Below are 20,217 nucleotides of genomic sequence, written 5' to 3' on the forward strand. Positions count from 1 at the left end.
AGTGTGCATGTGTCTGTAACAGTCTATGGCAGCAGTAATTGTAACTGTATAACATTGCTATAAACAATGTTGCAAACACTGTTGCCAGATGACTTATGACACATGCACACTCCTGAGCTCACCTAGGATTACTCTTTAACAAAGGATACCAAGAGCACTAAGCAAAATGTATAATAGAAGTAAATTTAGGTCCAGATTACAAGTGGAGCACTAAATATTGCTTGCACTGGTATTACAAGTAAATCGCAATGCCAACACAAGCTCACGTTTGCATTGCTAGGAAGCATTGCACTCACGAGAGGCTCCTATGGGAGGGCAACATATATATGTATATGATTATATACAGTTACACACATAAAAAAATCCAGCACTCGCTCACAGCTAAGAATAAAAGCAAAACTGGAAGAGTTAGTTACAGCATTTGGCCAAATGGGACAAGCTCAGGCACCACGTCAAGGCCTCTTCCTAGTGCCTGAGTCCCTAATACAGCCACACACACAAATGCAGGCTAATAAACAAACTAGGAACAAGTCAGGGTTCACAGACTTATCTAATCACTCCAGGCGTAAGCAAAGTTAAGAGGTGGAACAGCACATCCAGACCAGACCGGGTACACATCCCATGACCCACAACCAGGCTCAGCTTTGGTTGCTTTCGCACTCACATAAAGCTACATCCACTTGCAGGATCACAGGCAGTTAACCCCGGGCCTGCCTAGGTGCAGGAACCAAAGGGTGAATTACAGAAACCAACACAGTTACACACATAAAAAAGTCCAGCACTCGCTCACAGCTAAGAATAAAAGCAAAACTGGAAGAGTTAGTTACTGCATATGGCCAAATGGGACAAGCTCAGGCACCACGTCAAGGTCTCTTCCTAGTGCCTGAATCTCTAATACAGCCACACACACAAATGCAGGCTAATAAACAAACTGGGAACAAGTCAGTGTTCACAGACTTATGTAATCACTCAGGGCGTAAACAAAGTTAAGAGGTGGAACAGCACATCCAGACCGGACCGGGAACACATCCCATGACCCACAACCAGGCTCAGCTTTGGTTGCTATCGCACTCACATAAATCTACATCCACTTGCAGGGTCACAGGCAGTTAACCCCGGGCCTGCCTAGGTGCAGGAACCAAAGGGTGAATTACAGAAACAAACACAGTTACACACATAAAAAAGTCCAGCACTCGCTCACAGCTAAGAATAAAAGCAAAACTGGAAGAGTTACTAGGAAGAGACCTTGACGTGGTGCCTGAGCTTGTCCCATTTGGCCAAATGCGTTAACTAACTCTTTCAGTTTTGCTTTTATTCTTAGCTGTGAGCGAGTGCTGGACTTTTTTTGTGTGTAACTGTGTTTGTTTCTGTAATTCACCCAAGTGGATGTAGCTTTATGTGAGTGCAATAGCAACCGAAGCTGAGCCTGGTTGTGGGTCATGGGATGTGTACCCGGTCCGGATGTGCTGTTCCACCTCTTAACTTTTCTTACGCCCTGAGTGATTACATAAGTCTGTGAACCCTGACTTGTTCCCAGTTTGTTTATTAGCCTGCATTTGTGTGGCTGTATTAGGGACTCAGGCACTAGGAAGAGACCTTGACGTGGTGCCTGAGCTTGTCCCATTTGGCCAAATGCGGTAACGAACTCTTCCAGTTTTGCTTTTATTTTTAGCTGTGAGCTTGTGAGCGAGTGCTGGACTTTTTTATGTGTGCAACTGTGTTTGTTTCTGTAATTCACCCTTTGGTTCCTGTACCTAGGCAGGCCTGGGGTTAACTGCCTGTGACCCTGCAAGTGGATGTAGCTTTATGTGAGTGCGATAGCAACCAAAGCTGAGCCTGGTTGTGGGTTATGGGATGTGTACCCGGTCCGGTCCGGATGTGCTGTTCCACCTCTTAACTTTGCTTACGCCCGGAGTGATTACATAAGTCTGTGAACCGTGACTTGTTCCTAGTTTGTTTATTAGCCTGCATTTGTGTGTGTGGCTGTATTAGGGACTCAGGCACTAGGAAGAGACCTTGATGTGGTGCCTGAGCTTGTCCCATTTGGCCATATGCGGTAACTAACTCTTCCAGTTTTGCTTTTATTCTTAGCTGTGAGCTTGTGCTGGACTTTTTTTATGTGTGTAACTGTGTTTGTTTCTGTAATTCACCCTTTGGTTCCTGCACCTAGGCAGGCCCGGGGTTAACTGCCTGTGACCCTGCAAGTGGATGTAGCTTTATGTGAGCGCGATAGCAACCAAAGCTGAGCCTGGTTGTGGGTCATGGGATGTGTACCCGGTCCGGATTTGCTGTTCCACCTCTTAACTTTGTATATGATTATATACATATATTTATATTGCGGTCTATGGCAATGTAAAGGTACTTTTCAGTGTTTTTTTTTGTTTTCTAACACCCCACTCCCACCAACTTTAGACGCCAAAAACTGCCTACTGCATTTTTTTTTATTAAAAACTATAATGCCCTCTATTTTGAGGGCTTTTGTGGCACTTTTAGAAAATTAACCAGAGATCTAATCTCCGATTAATTTTCAGAGCAACTTGTAATGGCACGATAATTTAGTGGTCCACTTGTAATCTAGCCATTAACTCTTACTTTACTGCCCCCTTAAAGTATTTCATATTACAAAGTGTCTACGGTCCCTTTTAAGTCCCCGGGTTATAATAGGACATTGAGTTACTGCCCATTACGTCAATATCAATTAAAAAACCTATCTGTAATAGGACATTGATATTGACGTAAAGGTAGGCTTTCCAGAAGTCCCACTTTTACTGGGATTGTCCCGGTTTGGAGGCGCTGTCCCAGTGTCCCACCCAGTTGTTCATTCTGTCCCAGTAGGGTTGCCACCTCCAGGTTTCAAATCATGTGTCTGGGTTTCAGCCCACCTGTCTGGACTGTGGCTCTCCAGCATAGTTGGATGCTGGTACTTTGTTACATACAGCCCTGCTTAGCTTAACGTTCGTGTCCTTCAAAGTTTACATTTAGTAATACCGGCTGAGTGAGCAGCATAGGGTTTTTTTAATTTTATAGTGTTACTTGGTTTATTTTTCTAAAAATGTAACACCCCCCGACCCCTGGTGACATTGCCGCTAATACACCTTTAGGGGAATCATATGGGTATGACCAGGAAGTACAGGCAGGATTTTCTGGCCTGGATCTTGCTTTACTTCATGCAGGATAGCATTTTGGCTATAATCTTCCTGCATTATGGTATAGAGTAGCCTCTTAAACAGCTTTAGCAGGTACGTGTTTCTTTTTTACTTTCATTCAATGTTGTATTTATGCCTTATCAGTATTTGGCTCTGTTCCTTAATTAGACACATAAAACACATATTACACTGCAGATATTAAATTGTGAAATTGATAATTATGAAAGTGATAATTATGCTTGATGTTTAGTATTATTTAGAATATGAGATTTATATTATTGATTTATTTGCCATGACAACGTAATGGTGCCTTTTTCACTAGGGGGTGGTGTTATGGTCTATTTAAACTGTGTGATTCACTTGTTTGACTGAGGAAGGGTAGAGTATCCACGAAACATTACACACATAAAAGCTACTACTTTAAAAGGACCGGTAATTGCCACGCCCCCTTGACCACGCTCCTGACCACACCCCCACTGGCACCGCACCAGGTGGTCCCAGTTTCACCTCTAAAAATTATGGTAAGCCTACGTAAAGGGCAGTAACTCAATTAAAAACATATCTATAGCAGAAACATAAAAGATGTTAGGACGCTGTACGCCCAAAAACAGTTGCTGTTTTTTCTTAGTCAGTCGCCGATTAGATGCTTCTCTGCACCCAATCTCCTCTTCAACTGACACGCATAGAAAGACGTGTCGGCGGCACACTACAACCAATAAATTATCGCAGCCTGTAACCACAATACAGAGTGGTCTAGAGACAATGTATTTCATGGCTGAACAGCCTCGACATTTGGAGTTGTTATTCCCCTCCCCTGTACACTCTTTATGGTCTAAAACTGAGTTTCAGTGTAATCGTATGAAATTACTTACGAAAGGTAATACAAAAATAAATAAAACGCATGTTCACAGCGCATGCTCCAGATGTCAACATGTGATCACGTAAACCTTCTCGAATAGGGTGATACCTTAACCAATAGAAGTGAAGCACGCCCGTAAAGCATGGGAACCCGTAGAATCAAGCGGTTTGCTCTTGCGTAATGACATATGTCAGTGATTTACCAATGGGAGCTTGTCAAGCCCGTTTTCCTTGCAACCAATAGAATGTCACCTGGCCCCAGGCTAAGCCTTCACATTTCAGACTAGCGCTGCCTATGAGGTGAGTGATCGGACATGAGCTTGTGATCTTTGCACCTGTTCGGCTGACGTTATGGTGTAAAATGAAAGATGATGTCATTACATCATGTTTCACCTAAAGGTCAACACATTATTTTAAGTTGGTCAAATACTCTTAAGATAAAAAGATAAATTGCTCGTAAGTGTATACGTTCTTAAGAAGACACTTAAAATATTTACTTTCAACATATAACTTTAATTTCAAGAATAAACTTGAACGTTTTGTTTAGTAAAACATTTTCATAGAAATTACATGTAGACATTTCTGTTTACCAAGTTATTAAGAAAGTAAATAAAAAAAATGTTCTGACCTTATGACCTATTTCTAAAAGGTATAACTCGTGTAAATTGTGCATGAATCGGTGATAAACAAACATTATTCCCCAGAAATGGTCTTATCAGCTGGCGTTTACCTAAAGTATATAAATACATTTAAAAAACAACTTAATGAGAAAAATATTGAAGGGCATTCCATGACTTAACCTTAATCATGGTGGGGGTAATTTTTTTGTTGTAAATTGTTCAAACTCATGATGCTAATTTGTTAATAACAAATCTGAAGGTATAATGTTCAAATGTTCTGGTGAAAGATGACCAACACTTTTTTTGTGTGGAGTGAAAAGCAGAGGCTTATGGAGCTGGGGGCTTTTTGAACGGTCAGCAGTATATGTGGGACATTGGTATGCATAGGGTGATAAGGAACCTTCTGGTTGTGAGTGGATTTTAAACAAGCCCTTTATTTTTACCCTCAAAAATAAAGTATTGACTAGCTAAAATGTCATTTAAACTCCCATTGCCCAAATAAGCTCCTACCACTTAGGAGCACCTAAACAGATTTTATTTCATTTACCCAAAAGTACACCTTTGCAATGTTAAACTCCCTCACCCCCTCCAAAATAAAGCCAATAAATAACTTCACCGCTCTATTAATGCAACCAATACTGTGTTTATGAAGCAGAATTATTAGTTAAATCTGTTTCCATCTTTACCTTTGAGCCTAATTTAAAGGGATACTAAACCCAATTTTTTTCTTTCATGATTCAGATAGAGCAGGGTTCTTCAAACCATGGGTTGGGACCCATTACTGGGTAGCAGCACCATGTTTACTGGGTTGTGACTTGTGTGGCTGTGTTGTATGGGAGTGTGTGTATTGTATGATAGTCTCTGGTGTGTGTTGTATGAGAGTGAGTGTGAATGTGTGTGTGTGTGGTGTATACTGACATGACATATCAATCCAGGCACCTAATTTTCTTATATATATATATATAATAGTTTTGCAATGTCCCACACCAACAGGTCCAGACAAGGGACCAGACACTGTAAAAAGCCATTGAGGACATGGAAATTTGTAAAAATAATAGAAAGTCACTTTTATTATATTTGTTAAATAGGCTAAAAGGAAATAACCATTTAATCCCAAAATTGGAAGAATATGCATATTATCCGGAAAGAACCCAATCAAATGGACTTTAAAGGAAAATCTTCCATGCCTTGCCTATGAAAAAACACTATATAAAAGGGATTTTATTTTTTAGGTTAAATTATAGCTGATTATTTTGAAACTAACAGGAATCACATGTTTGTGCACAGCTAGCCTGTGCGAAAGTAATGCTGGCTGATAAAACTGCCACAGCTCCATTGGTAGCCATGGATGTGCCCCACAAGCATAAAATTAAAGTGTTTTTTTTTTTTTTTTTTTTTTTCAAGAACAGGAAAATTCTTAAAAAAAAACCAATTTAACAAAGTTCTATTTTAGATGCCACAGAGGTAATACAAAGTATGAGCAATTGAGTAGTACTAGTGTCAAATAATTTTACATTTTTTTTTTTTTTTTTAAATACTTTATTTATTTCCAATACTCGCCACAGCAACAATGAGTGTAAACATTGAAATTTATACATATCACAACAAAAAAAACATAGTCGCTATAGCAACACTGGGTTTTATAATACATTCTACTTTCCCTAATCCTAACTGATTCTACTATTCCCCTGTCTGCGGCCTCCCCTTCTACTAAGCCTGCGTTAGGTCCTATAAACATAAACCATGGACTGTAGATTGCCAGCTTGTCACGCCTCTCTACTATAGTTGTTTAAGGAAAGTCTGCATATCATTGTGGCGTTGTGCCAGTTCATAAAAGTCTTTTCTTAGCCGGCAATCATCCCAGAGCGATATATATAAACATAAACTTTTTCTACTTAGGGTAAAGCTTCTAATCAGTAACTAGTAACATAAAGTATCAGCTTCTGTCTCTTTGCCTCGCCTCTCTCTCATCTTGTGAAGACTGCGTTTCGCTGTCTCGTCCCGAGGCGCCCCCCCCCCCCCGGGTTCGTCTCCCTCAGTCTCCTTCCCTCCTATGTGGTGAGTAGTTGTTTAGCTAACGGAAGATGTTCCATTTGCCATGTAGTTGTGCTTGTAGTACATAATCTGAGTCCTTGAGTGGGTATATAATCTGTTTCTGATGCTGAAGGTCTAAGCTATCAATAAGGGGTTCCCACTTGGTCAGAAAGTGTTTAGCCCGTAGTGTTATGTCTCCCTGCGTGTCTATCTGCTCATATACCATCTGTTGTTGTAAAGCGAGTTTCAGGTGCGTCAGGCTCGGTGAGTCAGCTGTCATCCAATGCTTAAGAATGAGTTTTCTGGCCAATAGTATCACATTGTGAATAAATTTAGAGTGAGGTAGTTCCTCTGTCGGTGAGTGCAGGAATATAACCCTGATCGCTGTCAGTTCAAATGTGTCCCTAATGACCCTCTCTACCCAACTCCTTGTCATTCCCCAAAATTTTGCAAGTCTTGGGCATTGCCATATCATATGTAACATGTCTGGTTTGGGGTGTGAGCATTTTGGGCATAGTCCAGTGGTGTCTGGATTCCACCTGTGGTACATCCTAGGAGTTATATATGCTTTGTGTAATAGCTTCATATGTGATTCTCGGATTTCACTTGATAGTGAGGCTTTTCTCACCTTCGTGATACTTTGCTCCACGATCTGATCTAAGGTTGACTGGTCAGTCAGTGTATTCCATGTCTCCTGAATGTAGTCTCTCGTGGTGCTATTGGGTAGTGTCTGAAGGGCTCTGTAGGTGTGGGAGATGGAAGTCATCCCCCCTCTAGTCAGTGACAGTAGCTTATAAACCTCACAGTCCGTGTCAGGCAGAGCCCCAGACCTCAGAAGGCCCTGCACGTAGTGTCTTATCTGGAGGAAAGCGAAGTGGTGATTTCTAGGTATGTGGAAGTCAGTTTGTAGGTCAATGAATGGCTTAATAGTTTTCTGGTCCTCCGACAGTATTTGTCGGAGGGTCGTTACTCCCCATTCCTCCCACTGTTTAAAAGGTTTGGTAGTGAAACCCGCCTGGAAATCAGGGTTGCCTCGTAGTGGGAGATAGACAGTGCACCTGTGTGTAACTCCAAAGGCCCTGCAGATCCTCCACCACGCTTTTATGGGGTGGAAGTAAAGGGCTGCGCCTCCAACTGCCCCTTCAACCTGAGCTCTGGTCATGTGTGGAAGCATTTTCAGGGACCACGGTGTAATGAGTTGCTCCTCCAATTTATGATTGGTGAAGTTGCCTTTATCTAGGAGCCAGTCCATCACATATTTAGCCAAAGCCGCCCAGTTGTAGTGTTCTATGTTTGGGAGTCCAAAACCTCCCATCTCAGGCGTAGCTGTCATTTTGAGATAGCTTAGTCTGTGCTTTTTCCCTTTCCACAGAAATTGTGTAATGTCCCTATTTAGTGTTTTAAGATCTTGTTTATGTATCAGCTCTGGGAGCATCTGTAGTGTATACAGCATTTTGGGAAATAATATCATTTTGATTAGTCCCACTCTCCCCGACAGTGTGAGCGGTAGAGTGGACCAATTCAGGAGTGTCTGTCTCAAATTTTTAAGAAGTGGTTTAAAATTGATGTCGTACCACTGAGTGGGGTCACTAGCCAGCGTGATGCCTAAGTATTTGAATGTATTGGTAACTATTTTAAAGTTATCTCCAAGTGGCACCTCAGGCCTGCTATTCCGTAGCCATAATAGCTCGGATTTCTCTTTGTTCATGCAGTACCCTGAGATTTCGCCAAATTCAGCAATAATACGCATTATACAGGGGATATTCCTTCTAGGCTCGCGCGTGTATAGGATCATGTCATCTGCGAAGAGGGATATATGTAGCGTTTCTTTACCTATCCTAAGTCCCTCCGTGTCTTTTCTAATTTTAATCGCCAATGGCTCAAGTGCGAGGTCAAAGAGGATCGGAGACAGGGGGCATCCCTGTCTCGTACCCCTCAGGAGCGGGAATGTATTGGATGGCGTGCCATTGACCAGGATCGCTGCGCGAGGATCATTGTAAATGGTGCGTATGGCTGTCATGAAGTCTCCCTGTATCCCAAATTTCCCCAGTGTCGTGAACAGGTGATCCCACAGTAATTTGTCGAATGCTTTTTCGGCATCCACAAGTATCAGGCAAGCATCCTCACCCTCCCGATCTTGGTCTTGTTTACCTTTCCTCCAGTAGTGTGAGAGCACCACCTGTAGCTTTCTCATGTTTTTGACAGAGGATCTGCCTTTCACAAATCCCGTCTGGTCGTCATGTATCAGTGATGGCAGTATTTCTGCAAGTCTGTTGGCCAAAATTTTTGTAAACAGTTTGTAGTCCGAATTCAGTAGGGAAATTGGTCTGTAGGATGACGTCAGTAGTGGGTCTCTGTCTGGCTTGGGGATGATTGTCACATTTGCTTCTGTAAATCTGTTAGATAAGTTTGCCCTCCCTTCCATGATAGCGTTAAACAAAAGTGTGAGTGTTTCTGATGTTTCTCCTTTGAGCATTTTATAGAATTCCCCCGGTAAGCCATCAGGTCCAGGGGTTTTCTCTAGCGGCAGCATGTCAATTGCTCTAGCGACCTCTCGGGGCTGGATTGGGACATTCAGTTTGTGTAGTTGTTCCTCCTCTATCTGTGGGAGAGTCATGTCTTTCCAGAAATTTTGTTTCTGTTCTGCACTTACTTCTTGGGAGTTGTAAAGATTAGAATAGTAGTCTATGAATGCCTTGTGAATTTCTGATTCCTGTGTCAGTATCCTGTCCTGTCCTCTGATGGCCGTTACAGTATTAGGTTTCCTATCTAGTCTGGTAATTCTTGCTAATAACTTCCCTGTACGATTCCCATAACGGTAGAATTTAGCCTGTAATCTGTTGTGGGCTTTAACTGATGTTTGTATGAGGTGCGTGTCTCTGAGGGCCTTAGTGTCTCTGTATTTAATTCTATTCTGGTCCGTCGGGTGTCTTAGATACTGGTTCCTAGCGTTAAGGAGCTGGCGCAAGAGGAGCTCTCCTCTCTTCCTGCATGTTTTAGTGAGCTTTATCGCGTAGGCTGTCACCACTCCTCTCAGAACCGCTTTTGCAGTTTCCCAGAACAGGGGTACATTGTTTATATGTTGAGTGTTAAGGTCCTTGTACACTAGCCACTCTCCTATCAGGTGTTTTCTAAGATTTAGATCGTGGTATAGATATGTGGGAAAATTCCATCTACAGGTCTTTCTCTGTGGGGTGTCAGTACGCAACTCCAATGTGACTGGAGCATGGTCTGATAGCGTAATAGGATCTATTTTTATCTCCTTGACCTTAGGGCATAGCAATTTGGATACCAAAAAGTAGTCTATACGGGAGAGGGTGGTTTTAGATGGGTGTGAGCATGTGTAGTCTCGTGTCTCAGGGTTTCTTTCTCTCCAAACATCTGACAGGGACAGGGTGCTACAAAAGTTTTTCAGGATTAGCGTTTCTCTTTTGGATCCTTTCCATGGTTGTGCTGGATGTGTGTCACTATTGGGGTTACGGAACCTATCAGCCGGTGTGTGTGGGGCAATATTGTAGTCTCCCCCCGCTATAATAGGGAGGTCTGAGAATTGTATGAGCTGGCTTTGGATGTGATTGAAAAACTGTCTCTTCCCCGTCTGGGGGCCATATATCCCACACAGCACCAAGGGCTGCGTGTCTACTTGTAGGTTGACCATCAGGTATCTGCCCTCAACGTCAGCTACTGTCTGTGTGATGGTGTAATTTAGACCCTTACGGAGTAGGATGGCCACCCCCCTTGCTCTTTTCCTTTCATATGGTGTGTATAGCACCTCTCCCACCCAACTCTGCCTGAGTTTTTGATGCTCAATTTGTGAGAGATGTGTCTCCTCCAATATTGCTATATCAGTCCTCTTGGTGTTGAGGTGTCTTAATATCGCCTTTCTTTTAATAGGGGAGGTTATCCCCCCCACGTTCCATATGGTGATTTTCATGGTCTCTGGGTAGTATGCTTAGTTTATGCCTTTAGAACTGTGTATTGATGTAGTCGTGTGTGGTATACTGTGCTTAGCTGATTGAGTATGTCAAGGTGCACTGTACTTACTTGTTACTGCGGTCACCAAAGTCCGTCCTCTTTTCCCTAGGGGGCAGCGCCTCAGGGCCAGACAGATGCTATCTAGTGCTAAATAAACCAGTTAACAACAAGTCTTGCAATACAACAGCAAATTTTCCCCTTTTCTATCCCCCAACAGTTTCTACAACCCGCAAAGTGCTTTCAGCAGAGAGATAAAGTCCCCCCCCCCCCCCCTCACTTGTAAAGGATATGGTTTTATATGTCCCAGTCCTTGAGATGTTTTATTCTTTTCTTTTCAGTGTCTTTCTGTGGCCCCAGTCTTGGGCTTTGGGTTTTATGGATCAGGAGCATCATTTCTTTGCTCTCTTGCTTGTCGTTGCTCTCCCTCTCTTTGCAAGTGCAGCTTGAGCTGTTTTGGTGACTCGAAGAACAGCGGTCCGTTGGTTGTCTGCAGTCTTAATCTCGCTGGGTACAGGAGGGCTGCCGCTCTACCCTGCTCCATCAGTTGTTTGCAATAAGGTGAGAATTCTTTCCTTCTGGCTGCAACTGTTGCTGAGTAATCTTGGAACAGGTATATTTTTTTGCCCTCATATTCCAGGGAAGGAATTTTCCTGTAGGCCTGGAGAATTGCCACTTTCGCCTTGAAGTTGAGGTATTTTACCATGATCTGACGCGGCTGTTGATTATTCTCCCCCTGTCTTCTTGGGTCACCCACTCTGTGGGCTCTTTCTACCGTGCATGGGAGACATGCTTGAGGGATATGCAGCATCTTTGGTAGGGTTATCTCTGCGAACTCCACAAGCTGTGATCCCGGGAGTGATTCTGGTATACCCACTATCCGCAGGTTGTTTCTTCTTGACCTGTTCTCCAGGTCATCAATTTTTGCCCATAGTCGGTCGGTCTGTTGTTGCAAAGATTGGATGGTAGCTGCAGCTTCTCTGTGGCGGGTCTCCCCCTCTGCCACCCTCTGTTCCACTTGGGTTAGTCTGCCATTGAAAGATTTTACTTCCGTTGTGAGTGAGTCCATTCCTGTTTGCAGTTGTTCTATTTTTGGTAGGAACAGTGCTGAGATCTGTGAAACAATGGGGTGGGTGTCTATAGAATTAAAGTTCGCCCCCTCTTCAGCCCCAACAGGAGCTTGTGGTGTCTCCCCGTGGTTCTTTTTTTTGTCTGCATTTTTAAGTCTGCTCGCCATTGTTCCTGTTTTTTTGATGTATGAATGGTAGTATTTTTGCATACAGCTTTGGGGGTCCCCAGTTGCGTTCACCAACTATGTTGTGTGTCTGCAGTAATTTTGTTGTTTTAATATGGGATGATAGATTGTGACTAGGTTTCTATAGGCCACTGGATGGAGTTTGGACTAGGTTTATACTGGTATTTAGTCAGCGTTAGGTGAGCAGGGGGGGCAGACCCACACCTCCTAGCCCTGCATGCTGTGGGGGGTGATGCTACTACTCAGATGGGATGCGGTCTGGGGGGTTTTGGGTCAAAGGGTTGTCTCTCCCCAGGTTGTGTCTTGTCTCTTTTCCTGGGCTAACAGCACAGAATGATATGAATGATAAGCCTCCCCCAGTTTAGAGAACCTGCGCTTTCAGAGAGAGGGGGGGAGGGGGAGGGGGGCAGGTAAAGAAAAGGGGGCCCTTCAGTGACCCTCAGGCCATTTAGGGCATGTGTCCATAAGCAGGTGTTTGGCTTGTGAGTTTGTGTGGCCCTTTTTTCCAAGATCACACTTCAGTTCTCTTGTGTGTTTTGGACCCTCGGCTTGTTTTTGTCCCTCTGTTGTTTAAATGGTGCTCTCTGCTGTTAAGTGAACACCCAAGGGGTTAATGGCCACTCGCTGCAATGAGAAGTACAAAGTCCCCCCTCCAATTGTGCCTGTAATAACTGTTTAGCCTGCAGGCATTAATAGAGTCACTTCTATATTGTGCACCAGATGCGCTGCAGCCTGCTTTATTTTGTTTAGTGCACAGCAAGGGCAAGATGGCGGCTTTTCCCGCCTTTGAATTTGCTCTCCCTCCTGGACTTACAAGTTGCTCCCTAAGTATCTTGGCTCTAGGCGAGGTGCAGGTATTTGTCGCCAGGTTCTTAGAAAGTGTGTGAGTCTCTTTTTTACCTTGCGGTCTCTGCGTGTCAGCTTAGCTGCGGCCGCAACTGCCTTCTGCCACCTCTGTCTTGCTACTTCTGCGGCGGGGGGATCCGATGTCCGATCCCTTGCTGTCAAGTGTCCGGGCAGGTTTGGGTACCCCTGCCAAGGAATCCAGCTCTGTTTAAGGGCGCACCTTAGGCTTTTACCCAAGTTAAGGAGCCGAGAACAGCGGAGCTCCGTTCTCTGCTTCCACTCGCTGCGCCCGCCCACCGGAAGTCATAATTTTACATTTTAAAGTTTTTTTTTGTTTTTTTTTTTTAATTCTGTGATGCATAACATATTTAATTCCATTGCATTCCGTGATAGTTGAGTGTTCATCATCATACAGGGAGTGCAGAATTATTAGGCAAGTTGTATTTTTGAGGATTAATTTTATTATTGAACAACAACCATGTTCTCAATGAACCCAAAAAACTCATTAATATCAAAGCTGAATAGTTTTGGAAGTAGTTTTTAGTTTGTTTTTAGTTATAGCTATTTTAGGGGGATATCTGTGTGTGCAGGTCACTATTACTGTGCATAATTATTAGGCAACTTAACAAAAAACAAATATATACCCATTTCAATTATTTATTTTTACCAGTGAAACCAATATAACATCTCAACATTCACAAATATACATTTCTGACATTCAAAAATATAACAAAAACAAATCAGTGACCAATATAGCCACCTTTCTTTGCAAGGACACTCAAAAGCCTGCCATCCATGGATTCTGTCAGTGTTTTGATCTGTTCACCATCAACATTGCGTGCAGCAGCAACCACAGCCTCCCAGACACTGTTCAGAGAGGTGTACTGTTTTCCCTCCTTGTAAATCTCACATTTGATGATGGACCACAGGTTCTCAATGGGGTTCAGATCAGGTGAACAAGGAGGCCATGTCATTAGATTTTCTTCTTTTATACCCTTTCTTGCCAGCCACGCTGTGGAGTACTTGGACGCGTGTGATGGAGCATTGTCCTGCATGAAAATCATGTTTTTCTTGAAGGATGCAGTCTTCTTCCTGTACCACTGCTTGAAGAAGGTGTCTTCCAGAAACTGGCAGTAGGACTGGGAGTTGAGCTTGACTCCATCCTCAACCCAAAAAGGCCCCACAAGCTCATCTTTGATGATACCAGCCCAAACCAGTACTCCACCTCCACCTTGCTGGCGTCTGAGTCGGACTGGAGCTCTCTGCCCTTTACCAATCCAGCCACGGGCCCATCCATCTGGCCCATCAAGACTCACTCTCATTTCATCAGTCCATAAAACCTTAGAAAAATCAGTCTTGAGATATTTCTTGGCCCAGTCTTGACGTTTCAGCTTGTGTGTCTTGTTCAGTGGTGGTCGTCTTTCAGCCTTTCTTACCTTGGCCATGTCTCTGAGTATTGCACACCTTGTGCTTTTGGGCACTCCAGTGATGTTGCAGCTCTGAAATATGGCCAAACTGGTGGCAAGGGACATCTTGGCAGCTGCACGCTTGACTTTTCTCAGTTCATGGGCAGTTATTTTGCGCCTTGGTTTTTCTACACGCTTCTTGCGACCCTGTTGACTATTTTGAATGAAACGCTTGATTGTTCGATGATCACGCTTCAGAAGCTTTGCAATTTTAAGAGTGCTGCATCCCTCTGCAAGATATCTCACTATTTTTTACTTTTCTGAGCCTGTCAAGTCCTTCTTTTGACCCATTTTGCCAAAGGAAAGGAGGTTGCCTAATAATTATGCACACCTGATATAGGGTGTTGATGTCAGACCACACCCCTTCTCATTACAGAGATGCACATCACCTAATATGCTTAATTGGTAGTAGGCTTTCGAGCCTATACAGCTTGGAGTAAGACAACATGCATAAAGAGGATGATGTGGTCAAAATACTCATTTGCCTAATAATTCTGCACTCCCTGTAGTAACATGTATACCATAGGAATGTGTATACTACGTCACTTCCGATGACGTGTAATCGGCTGTTGGAGGGGTGTGGCGCTCAATGTGCATGTACAAGAGGCCCAACCTCCTCCAAACATCTGTTTAAGGAGCTTTTCACTGCCGACTTGCCGAAAAAGGTGTCAGTTGACACAAAACATTTTGAAACTTATGTTTTGGAATAAAAGCTATATTTTTCTATGAAGTCCGGTGACTGCTCCAATATTTTATTCCGGTGGGGTGGGGTAGGGAAGGTGAGGGTGTGTGGTGTGGGTATCATGATAGTAGCACTATGCTGTCACATTTGTCACTGTCTTCATTATATTGAATACAGCGACCACAGTGCGCGCGTGCGCAGTGAAGGCTATTAGCCTCTATAAATTATGATTACAGGCCATATATTTCCTCGACCCGTTGTTTAATTTACATCAGCTGTTTGGAGGAGGTTGGGCCTCTTGCGCATGCGCATTGAGCGCAACACCCCTCCAGCAGCTGAGTCACGTGACCTAAAGTGACGGTGGTATACACATTCCTATGCGGTATACCATTTTCTTTAGAACACCGGCTCACTTGGATGAACTTTTTTTTTTAATTTTTTATGTCAATTCCAGTGAAGATCCAATCAACATGTGTGTCATATGAAAATCTTGAAGCCCAGCCCCTTTAAAGCCCGTAGAAAGCCAATGTAGAGAGTTGGTGGGACTGCTCTATACATCACAGCCCATCCAAAAGAGGAAATGAAGGGGGGGTGGAGGAACAGACCATACCAATTAAGATTATAAATCTTTTATTATATATATATATATATATATATATATATATATATATATATATATATATATATATATATATATATATATATATATACACACTGATGTGGTTTTACTTGCAAACTAATATATTTTTAATTGAAACATTCTTATAGTCTTAAATTTGAGTTACTCCAAACTAAACTCGTTAAACCATTTCTTCATAGACCTCTCTTTTTGCCGAGCGGTACAGTTATGCTGGATTAGGAAAGGGCCTTCCCCAAACTGTTGCAGCAAAGTTGGAAGCACCCAGTTGTTTAAAATGTCTTTGTAACCTGTAGCATTCAGATGACCTTTCACTGGCACTAAGGGGCCTTGCCCAAACCGTTATAAATGGCCCCAGACCATTATCCTTCCTCCACCAAACTTTACAATAGACACTATGCTTTAGGTAGGTTTCTCCTGGCATTGACCACACCCAGATTCTGCCATAAGACTGCCGGATACTGAAGTGTGAATCACTACCATTTGTTTCCACTGCTTCCGAGTCTAGTGACGATATCCTTTACACCACTCCATCCACCGTTTGGCATTGCATATGTTAATATGATGCTTGTGTACAGCTGTTTGGCCATGGAAACCCATTTCAGAAAGCTCCTGACGCAAGTTTTTGTGCTGTTGTTGCTCTTTTAGAGTTAGTTTGGAACTCTGTAGTGACTGTTGCAACAGATGATAGAAGATCTGTATGCACTTCTGCACTTTGCAGCCATGATCTGTGAGTTTTTACATTGTCTAGCTCTTTGTGGGTGCACTGTTCTCACTCCTAGGTGCTTCCACTTAACAATAATAGCACTTACCGTTGACCCGGGCAGATCTAGTAGGGCAGAAATGTCATAAACTGACTTGTGGCAAAGATGGCATCCTATGACCGTGCCATATTTATAGTTACTGAGCTTTTCAGTACATCCCATTGTACTGCAAATGTTTATCAACAGAGATTTCACAGCTATGGGCTCCATGTACTAAGCAACGAAAGCTGCTCCGGAGCCCTGGCTTCTTACACTCTATGCCACCTCTGTTGTGTCGAGGGGAAATCGGAGAACTCACTCGCGCTTAGTGATTGACAGTCCCTTCTCTCATGTGATAGGTCGCATGAGAGAAGGGGCAGGCTTTACATGCTCATTTGAGCGTGTAATGATACATACAGGCAGCGGAACCTGTTCGTCCGCTGCCCTTATGTAGTGAAGGCAAGCAGACAATGTGTCGAGTTGAGAAGCTTGTCCGCTCGCTGCTTAGTCCATGGGGGGCCTATGTGCTGCTTTTTATGCGCCTCTTAGCAGTGGGTGAGGCTTAATCACATAATTTTTTAGGCAGGTATGAAAAAATGCTGTAAAGTAAGAAAGATAAATATAAAGTAGGTTGTTCCAAACATCTTGGAGAACAAACCACATTTCTTCTGTGGATTTAAGCAACCTCATTTGCCTCTGAGTCTGTCTGAGATTAACCCCTTAATGACCACAGCACTTTTCCATTTTCTGTCCGTTTATGACCAAGGCTATTTTTAAATTTTTGCGGTGTTTGTGTTTAGCTGTAATTTTCCTCTAACTCATTTACTGTACCCACACATATTATTATATACCTTTTTTTTCTCGCCATTAAATGGACTTTCTAAAGATACAATTATTTTCATCATATCTTATAATTTACTATAAAAAAATATACAATATGAGGAAAAAATGGAAAAAAAACACACTTTTTCTAACTTTGACCCCCAAAATCTGTTGCACATCTACAACCACTAAAAAACACCCATGCTAAATAGTTTCTAAATTTTGTCCCGAGTTTAGAAATATACTTTTTTTGCAAGTTATAGGGCAATAAATATAAGTAGCACTTTGCTACTTCCAAACCACTTTTTTTCAAAATTGGCGCTAGTTACATTGATATCTGTCAGGAATACCTGAATATCCCTTGACATGTATATATATTTTTTTTAGAAGACATCCCAAAGTATTGATCTAGGCCCATTTTGGTATATTTCATGCCACCATTTCACCGCCAAATGCAATCAAATAAAAAAAAAAAATTGTTCACTTTTTCACATTTTTTTTTTTTTTCACAAACTTTAGGTTTCTCACTGAAATTATTTACAAACAACTTGTGCAATTACGGCATAAATGGCTGTAAATGCTTGTCTGGGATCCCCTTTGTTCAGAAATAGCAGACATATATGGCTTTGGCGTTGCTTTTTTGTAATTAGAAGTTTACAAAAAAAAATTTTTGTTTTGTTTTTCTGTAGTGTAGCTTCCCCCACCCCCAGCCAGATCATTTGTCATTTTTTTTTTAACTTGCCTAATCCCCCTTTTTCCCAGTTTTCTCCAACCGGCCCATGCATGGGCGCGCCTCCGTGTGCGCCCCCGGCTACCCCGCCCACAATCCCGACCCCCTCTGCATTACAGGAGCCATCAATAGCCGCCCACCCACCAACGTTTGTGGCCATCGATGTCTGATACACAGAATGCCGCAGTGTCTCTCTCTGCATCGGATGGCCAAGGATGGTTATTGCAGGATGCCTCGATATCGAGGCATTACTGCAATAACCGGAAAGCGGCTGGAAGCGATCAGTATCGCTTTCCAATACCGACGTCCTTGGGTGTTATCTGTATTTTTTTGGAGGATGTACCCTGCATGTTGTCGGTCATTAAGAGGCTAAATGAATTGACAAACATGTTGAGATCAGGGCTAGTTCTTAATGACATTGGCTGTATGTTTGAGGCCTTTGTCATGCTGCATAATACTTTTAGGGCCAATCAGATTAATTTCTGATAGTATTGCATGATGGCTAAGTATTTGACAGTGCTTCTCAGCATTGAGGAGACCATTTATTCTGACCAAATCCCCAACTCCACTTTCATAAATACAGTTATAAACTTGAAAGGAACCTCCACCATGCTTAACTGTTGCCTGCACACAGTCATTTTTGAACCACTTTTCAGCCCTTCGGCAATTAAACTGCTACTGCTAAATATTTCACATTTTGGCTCATCAGCCCAGAGCACCTGCTGCCATTTTTCTGCACTCCAGTTCCTGTGTTTTCGTGCATAGTTGAGTTATTTGGCCTTGTTTCCATATCGACGGTATGGCTTTTTGGCCATTTCCATTTTGACTCAACTTCTCAGTTCAGTAGGTTGGTGTACCAGGGATAGATATATACACACACACACACACATATATATATATATATATATATATATATATATATATATATATATATATATATATATATATATATATATATATATATATATATATACAAATAGACTTAAAACAGCAACACTGTATATGCATAAAAATGTGTGCATATCAGCAAAGAGTGTAGCTATGGCCTGATGTTGTGTGGGCTGTTAGGAGCGCATGTGAGGGGCCTGTCTTACGCTCTCAGAAGACCTACGATTAAGAATTGTTGACTTGCATAAGCTGGAAAGGGTTATAAAAGTATCTCCAAAAGCCTTGCTGTTCATCAGTCCACGGTAAGACAAATTGTCTATAAATGGAGAAAGTTCAGCACAGCTGCTACTCTCCCTAGAAGTGGCCGTCCTGTAAAGATGACTGCAAGAGCACAGCGCAGACTGCTCAATGAGGTGAAGAAGAATCCTAGAGTGTCAGCTAAAGACTTACAAAAGTCACTGGCAATTGCTAACATCCCTGTTAGCAAATCTACAATACGTAAAACACTAAACAAGAATGGATTTCATGGGAGGATGCCACCGAGGAAGCCACTGCTGTCCAAACAAAACATTGCTGCACGTTTACAGTTTGCACAAGAGTACCTGGATGTTCCACAGCAGTACTGGCAAAATATTCTGTGGACAGACGAAACCAAAGTTGAGTTGTTTGGAAGAAACATACAACACTATGTGTGGCAAAAAGAGGCACAGCACACCAACATCAAAACCTCATCCCAACTGTGAAGTATGGTGGTGGGGGCATCATGGTTTGGGGCTGCTTTGCTGCGTCAGGGCCTGGACGGATTGCTATCATCGAAGGAAAAATGAATTCCCAAGTTTATCAAGACATTTTGCAGGAGAACTTAAGGCCATCTATCTACCAGCTGAAGCTCAACAGAAGATGGGTGTTGCAACAGGACAATGACCCAAAGCATAGAAGTAAATCAACAACAGAATGGCTTAAACAGAAGAAAATACGCCTTCTGAAGTGGCCCAGTCAGAGTCCTGACCTCAACCCGATTGAGATGCTGTGGCATGACCTCAAGAAAGCGATTCACACCAGACATCCCAAGAATATTGCTGAACTGAAACAGTTCTGTAAAGAGGAATAGTCAAGAATTACTCATGACCGTTTTGCACGTCTGATCTGCAACTACAGGAAACGTTTGGTTGAAGTTATTGCTGCCAAAGGAGGTTCAACCAGTTATTAAATCCAAGGGTTCACATACTTTTTCCACCTGCACTGTGAATGTTTACATGGCATGTTCAATAAAAACATGGCAACATTTCATTCTTTGTGTGTTATTAGTTTAAGCAGACTGTGATTGTCTATTGTTGTGACTTAGATGATGATCAGATCACATTTTATGACCAATTTGTGCAGAAATCCATATAATTCCAAAGGGTTCACATACTTTTTCTTGCAACTGTATATATAGATATACAAAATATCTATGGATCTTAAATCATTGTTGCATGCCTTTTTGTAAAACATTTTTTACTATCATTGCCCACATTT

General features: G+C 42.5%; 1 protein-coding gene across 1 annotated transcript in view; it reads left to right on the forward strand.

Annotated features, from left to right (window-relative positions):
• The first annotated feature begins 4,267 nt into the window (after window positions 1–4,267).
• C1H19orf12 (chromosome 1 C19orf12 homolog) overlaps window positions 4,268–20,217 on the forward strand; it is a 131,053-nt gene continuing 115,103 nt past the window's right edge. Inside the window, exon 1 of the mRNA XM_053701825.1 lies at window positions 4,268–4,304. The gene's annotated coding sequence lies outside the window, so the exon portion shown is untranslated. The remainder of the gene's footprint in view (window positions 4,305–20,217) is intronic.

The sequence above is a fragment of the Bombina bombina genome, chromosome 1 (genome assembly GCF_027579735.1).
Source record: "Bombina bombina isolate aBomBom1 chromosome 1, aBomBom1.pri, whole genome shotgun sequence".
In the NCBI taxonomy this organism is placed as follows: Eukaryota; Metazoa; Chordata; class Amphibia; order Anura; family Bombinatoridae; genus Bombina; species Bombina bombina.